This window comes from Hipposideros armiger, unplaced genomic scaffold, assembly GCF_001890085.2.
Source record: "Hipposideros armiger isolate ML-2016 unplaced genomic scaffold, ASM189008v1 scaffold_94, whole genome shotgun sequence".
Lineage (NCBI taxonomy): Eukaryota > Metazoa > Chordata > Mammalia > Chiroptera > Hipposideridae > Hipposideros > Hipposideros armiger.
The window spans coordinates 4,169,861-4,176,666 of NW_017731444.1; the positions used below are offsets into that span (position 1 = coordinate 4,169,861).

The 6,806-nt window shown below is 50.9% G+C and overlaps 1 long non-coding RNA gene across 1 annotated transcript in view; it reads right to left on the reverse strand.

The window, feature by feature from the left end:
• Window positions 1-800, reverse strand: part of LOC109384352 (uncharacterized) — a 6,559-nt gene extending 5,759 nt beyond the window's left edge. Inside the window, exon 1 of the long non-coding RNA XR_002124385.1 lies at window positions 696-800. This is a non-coding gene — a long non-coding RNA (uncharacterized LOC109384352). The remainder of the gene's footprint in view (window positions 1-695) is intronic.
• Window positions 801-6,806: the final 6,006 nt, after the last annotated feature.

Sequence of the window (6,806 nt, forward strand, 5' to 3'; positions counted from 1 at the left end):
AGCTGAGCAGCCGCTGAGCTGCCAACAGGTGGCAGGATGGCTCAGCTAAAAAATATATAAATAAAAAATAAATAGAAAAATAAAGTAGTCAAGCTGATAGAAACAGAAAGTCAAATGGTGGTTGCGAGGGGCTGGAAGGAGGAGGAACTGTGAAGAAGGTCAATGGGTATAGAGTTTCAGTTATGAAAGATAAGTTCTAGGGATCTGCTGTACAATATTGTGCGTTTAGTTCACAATACTGTACCACACACTTGAAATTTTGTTGAGAGGGCAGATCTCATGTCATGTGCTTTTTCCCCACAATAAAAGAAACAAACAACATAGTATCTTCTGGAAAGGACATTAAAACACCAAAAGTCAGAAAGGTCATCATCTCAGAATAAAAAATAGCCCTTCAAATTAAATAGCTTCAGTTCTGTGGGGAAATATTAACCATAGTGTGTCTGTCTCTATCTCTTAGTCTCTTTCTCTTTCCCATGCCCTAATTTCTCATCGCATGCACCAGGCCTTGTCTTTGAAAGTCCAGGGGAGGAAGCCATGAACTTCCTCTGACGACCGCCCCTCCCCTTCTCTTCTTCCAAGTCCACAGCACTTTGCACACACAGTTCCAGAAAAAACGCTTCTCTCACTGACTTGGCCTCGCCCTGCTGCCTTCCCACTGGGCAGTGAGCTCTGGAGGGCTGGACATGTCTTACCTTTCTGTATCCCCAATCTAACCAGAACTGGTACTGGGTAGAAGCCTAGTAAATATTGTCGGGTAGAAAATGGATTGTGACTGAGACACAGGGAGGCAACACTGGCATCAGTCCTGGGAGACCTAGGATTTGAGAAAGGAAGAATAGAAACCAGCAAAAACAACAGGGCTGGAAAAGGGTGTCCATAAGAAGTCTCCCATCCCACCCCACTAGCCGCATGACTTTTCTGTAGTGAGGGCTCGGCACCTCTCTGTCCCACCTCACATCCTGGAGGGAGTATGGGGAGAGGAAGTGGGGAGTCAGGGTGGGGAAAAGTTCTGGAAAGATTTCCTTCTGATAAGACCAAGGCTGGGACAAACGGCAGGAAGAGGCTAAGCTGGGCTCTCAGAACCAGGGACAAGCTGGGACTTAGGAGGCTCGCAGCCCCTCCTGGGACAGTCTCACTGCCCCCTCCCATTCCCCTCAACACTGGCCCGAGCTGTCTCAGCCCCACCAGCCAACCACAGGGAATGCAAAGGGAGGAAGTGGCCAGCACTTCAGACCTAGCTGCCGGAGGTGGGATCAACGGCCACACACTCCCCACATCTGGGGAACCCCAGCCACTGCAGGTTCTGCGGGCCCAGAGGCCCAGGTGGGGCCTGTGAGGGACAGGGAGATTGAGACAGCAGCTTCAAAAGCACACACTGGTCTTTCCGCTCGATCTGTCACTCAGTCACCCTCACAGTCACCCATGCTCTCAGGATACAGGCAGAGGCTGGCCAACTGCAGGCAGATCCCCTACCCCCTACTTCCACCCCCCCTACCCCACCCCTCACCCCTCACTTCTCCCCCTGTACATCATGTGTACCTCTTGCCCCGGCCACTTGGCTTCGTTTGCAATTACACGTTTATTTGTGAGGTTCTTCAAAGGCACAGGGATACATTTGCCTTTGCTCACTGTGGCGTCCCCAACACCAACAAGACAGCCTGGCCGCCGGAGCCTCTCAGAGCTGTCTGTTGGTGGAATGAATGAAGAAGCTGGATTGGGGGTCAGCAAGGGTTTGGAGATCAGACAGGTTTGGCAGACAAAGCCAGCTGAGACCCACTAGTGTGATCTCAGGCAGGTCGCTGCCTGGCAAGCCTTTCCCAACTGCTGCCTCTCCCAGTGGCTGTCACTCCCAGCCTTTGCCAGCTCAGTTTTAGATGGACCTGACCACGCCCCCAGTGAGTGCAAAGCAGGGTCCAAGTTCTTTAGAGAAGATTGGATTCCTGATGTTTTCTTTTTCCTTTTTCTAAACCCAGCCCTTCTCTTTTATGGACAGGACACTGCGGAAAAGTGATCAATCCAGTCTTATCTTGGTATTTATGTTTAAATAAGTCAAAAAGGGAGTGCGAATTGGTGCAAACTTTTTTGGAAAGAGATTTAGATGTAACCTGCCTACGTGTAGAAGGCTCTTGTCCACAAGTCCAGCCCTCGTTCTTCTAGGAATTTTTCCTACAGAAAATACGTTGTACCTGGATTTATTAGTTTGGTACTTGGGAAAAATTACAATCCATTGTTTTAACAGGAGAGAAAAAGCAAGATGGAAAACATTCAGTATTTTTAGAACAAACCACTAGGGGGCGCCTTTAGGTCAGGGGCTTCCTCAGGTTAGCCCAGAGCGCCTGGATATAAATGACAATATCCAGCCTTTCTCAAAGGACATGCCAGTCTTTTACTTTATCTCACCCTTGAAGCTTTTGGTATAGGCAATATCTGCAAGTTTTGCGTCCTCACTGCCCTTTCTCACAAACAATGCCTTTTACCAAAAAAAGGCAATTCTAACTCTTAAATCCTTATATTGTTCTGCAGGGCTTATTTCTGTCTACTTCTTCATCCCTTAAAGCTCCTCGGGCAGAATTCAGTTCGTAAGAATTTGGAACTTGACTTGTACAATGTCCTTTGTGGGCATCATGACAAACGGATGCTATAAATCTTATTATTCCTATGAAAAGGTGGGGAAACTGAGGCCCTGCACAGCCAAAGCCATAAAACTGACAGTGGGAGAAACAAGAGAACCCCGGGGCCCAGAGTAACCAATAAATGAACTAAGCCCTGACCTCAGGCTTTGGGTGCGTTCTCAACCCTCTAACTTTCCCTGCTGCCTCCCATGCTCTCTGCCTTTTCGCCTGTTTCCACGTCTCTAAATGCCATCTTTCCTTCCCATGTCCTGTGAGCCTGTCACTTATTCTTTTCCCTGGGACCCCTCCCTGTCTCTGTATCCTCTGTCTGCTTTGGTCTGGGGCCCTCCTGATGGGCCACACTGCCCCCTACCCAGACACACCAGTGTCTCCACCTCAAGGAGTCCAGGTAAGGGCTTAGATGATGTCATCAATCAACAGCTTCCTTCCCACGCCACCTCCTCTGCTAAAGGCCCAATCATGGCATGGCCAGGACCCCGAGGTTCAGAGCAGAGCAGGTAGTTGCCTAAAGCTAGTTAACAGCAGGGCCCACTGCTTCCCCTAGCAATCAGTCAGAACCCCCCCAACCAGCTACAGGAAGTGGGGACGCCTCCTCACAGGACCCAATCTCCCGCAAGATATTCTTGTTTTTAGGCTTCTCTCTCCCCACTCCCCCTGCCCCCCAATGGCCTGGAGTGCTTCCTACTGTACCTTCCCTTCCAGTCAGGGCGAGACGCCATGCCAGGACACACACTACATTCACTTTTCTTCTTCTTTTTTTATATTATTTTATTAGGGAACGGTATGTTTTTCCAGGACCCATCAGCTCCAAATCAAGTGGTTGTTTCAATCTAGTTGTGGAGGGCGCAACTCAGTGGCCCAAGTGGAGATCGAACCAGCAACCTTGGTGTTATGAGCACTGCACTCTAACCAACTGAGCTAACTGGCCACCCCACTACATTCACTTTTCAATCACATGTACATCAGCACCCACCCCAAGTTGCATGGGGACACTCCCGGCACTGGTGTACCTTTCTCTGGAACTCCGTTCCCAGTCTAGAGGACCCACACGACCCTCTTAGCTCAGGTGTGCTGCACTTTTCCCTTCTCTATCCCCAGCGCAGCAGCTTTTCATTTAGCTAGTCTTTCAAGGAGAAGAAAAGAATAAAAAAGAATCTTTTTCCTGGCCTCCAGGCTGTTTACAATGACAATTTGGAAACGGGCTTTGAGCTGACAGCTGACAGAACTCCATTCTGCAAAAGGTGAGACCTGGAGGCAAAGGAGGTAGAGAAGAAAGACACTGTGACAGGATCTAGTCTGGTCTCCTGCCTTCCTCTTTCTTCACCCCTCACAGGGTGATAGGAAGGCCTTTTAACAACACAATTCTGGTAGTGGTGTTGTTGCCTCATTTAAAATCCTCTTGGGCCGGCCGAGTTGGCGCATTGGTTAAGAGCTGGCTTGGGACGCCAGAGGGCCCCGGTTCGGATCCCACATATGAGGGCCAGTGACACTGCCCTCCACAGCTAAGATGGCGAACAGCTCAACCTGGAGCTGGGCTACCATGAGTCACCAGCGATGGCAGGTGGGTTGCCATGGGCTACCGTGTGTAGCCAGCAGCCAAGGTGAGCGGCCAGCAGCCACTGTGAGCGGCCGTCCAGAAGCCGGCGACTGATCTGCCTCACCTGGGAAGAGCGCAATGATGGTGCCAACTTGGGCCAGTGAAGCAACGTCCTCCACAACTAGACTGAAGAACAAAAGGATAGCAACTTGTCTGTTCCCCTTCCAACTCCCCAATAAAAAAAAAATCTTAAAAAAAAAAATAAATAAATAATAAAATCCTCTGGCCTTCCCATCCTCCAGGAGCAGCACTTGGTGTGGTGAGCAAGGCCCCAAGGGATCTGGCACACCTGCTAATTCATTCATTCATTCATTCATTCATTCAACAATTATTTATTCAGTGCCAAGCTCTGGGCTAGGGACAGAAAGACAATAAAGGGGGAACATATAAGTGTACTATTGCACCTGATGTCCAGTGTCATAAAGAACAATGAGGAGAACATCTCTCAGAGGAGATGACACATGTACTGAGACAGGACAAATGTGGAAGAGTTAGCCCGGGAGCCCACAGGAGGCCAGAGCAGCAGAGGGAGTGATGGAGAGTCAAGAGGAGAAGCACGGGCTGGATCGTGCAGGACCGTCTAGGGAAACCAAGGCACAGAACCAGGCGACCTACATGTGGCCCTGCAGCTAGTTAGATGTTCCTTTGCTATGTGCCCCCACCCAGGACACCCAATTCTTTGTTTAAATGGTTCTGAATCACTGGTGTGGGTCACGTGTCCAAGCTGGGGTTTCCCAGGGCAGGGGTTGCATCATGTCCATCCCAGGGGCCCAGGGCCTGGCATGGATTAGGTACTCATGAGCATTGTTGAACAGTGCCTGGAAAATGGTAGTGGCTCAGACAGCATGTAGCTGTACTCAGACACTGTGCCCTAGGCCACTCAGCTCTGCGAGTGTAACCCAATAGGCAGAGTCCATCCTACAGCAGCTCATCCCGGACCTACAGTCTTGTCAGGTGAGAGCATCACATGCCTGCAAAGGGCTCTGAACCCAGCTCCTCACCTTGGCTTCACCTCCAGTTTGTATCTGTCTAAGTGCAGTACTAGCTCAAACGTCAATGACGAAAAATTGCAGAGCTGCATTTCAGGGTGTCTTTGGCAATTTCGAGGATATTACTTAGCTGGCCTGGGAAGAAAACCCCACCCCATGAGCATGTACCCAGCAATCACATATATCAAACACCTCCTAGGTTTGGGGCCTTCTAGAAAGCTAAGCTGGGGGAGGTGTGATGGGGAGTGGCTCTGCTTCCCCCCAACCCCCACCCCCTGGCCTGTTTATCAGCTCTCACAGAGGAGTAGAAACCACCAGTTCAGGATGTGGCAGGTGTGAATGGAAGAGGAAGTGCATGATCTGCATCCTGGCTCCTATCCAAGCAGTCTGGGCAGCATTCCGCTTCTCCTGCTGCTACAGGGTTTCTGAAATGACCACATGCCCCCTCTTCCCCACCCCCACGGTTCCAAGAGGAACCTGAGTAGAGGGTGAGGGGAGCGCAGAGTCATACACTGGGGTTTGGAAGCCGGGGAGGAACCCTGCCTCCCCTCCTCCACCTGCTCAGACCGTCAAAACATCCATCCAACAACAACTTAGGGTGTCAGTTGGAGGGTGCACAGCCCTAGAATTCCAGGAGCTCACCACCTAGGTGCAAGATATACTCTTAAAGAGGCAAGTACAGTGCAGGTGTTCAGATGGAAGTCCCATCAGGGTACTGTTGGGGGACAAAGGAGATGGCCGCCTCCCTGGGAGCCGTGTCCAGCATAATGTGAGAGTTGGGCCAGGTGAGGTGTAATGCCAGTGACACTAACAGCCACCCCAGCAGCGATGACTGGCTCACTGTAGGCGCCAAGAACACACACTTGAGGGCCGGCCAGGGGGCGCAGTTGGTTAAGAGCACAAGCTCTGAGCAACAGGGTTGATGGTTCAATTCCCACATGGGCCAGTGAGCTGTGCCAGAGCTGAGCTGCCACTGAGCTGCCAACGGGTGGCCGGATGGCTCAGCTGCTGAGAGTATGTGCTCCTAACAACAAGGTTGCTGGTTCGACTCCCACATGGGATAGTGGGCTGCATGCCCCCCACCCCCGCAACTAGATTGAAAGCGGCAACTGGTCTTGGAGCTGAGCTGCGCCCTCCACAACTAAGATTGAAGGACAACAACTTGACTTGGAGCTGATGGGCCCTGGAAAAACACAATGTTCCCTTGCCCAATTCCCTCAATAAAATCTTAAAAAAAAAGAAAGAACACACACTTGGCTTCGTGAACTCCTCCAACAGCATTGCTCCCATTTCAGAGGTAGGAAAACCGAGGCACAGAGGGGTGAGTGACTTGTCCACAGGCCCCTAGGCAGTAAGGGTAGGTCTGGAAGGAGGAAGCCCGCACACTTGTTCCAAGGTAACACTGACAGGGGCTTCCAGGAACCCCGTGTGTTTCAACTTGCCAACTTGTTTCATCTTATTTCCAGCATCACCAGCCACCCTTGCTACTTCTGCCCCCTCTTGGCTAGCAGGGTGGGGTCTCTTCCCAGAGATGCCGCATGAAGACCAGAAAAAGGGGGCAGGTCTGACTCAGCCTTCAAACAA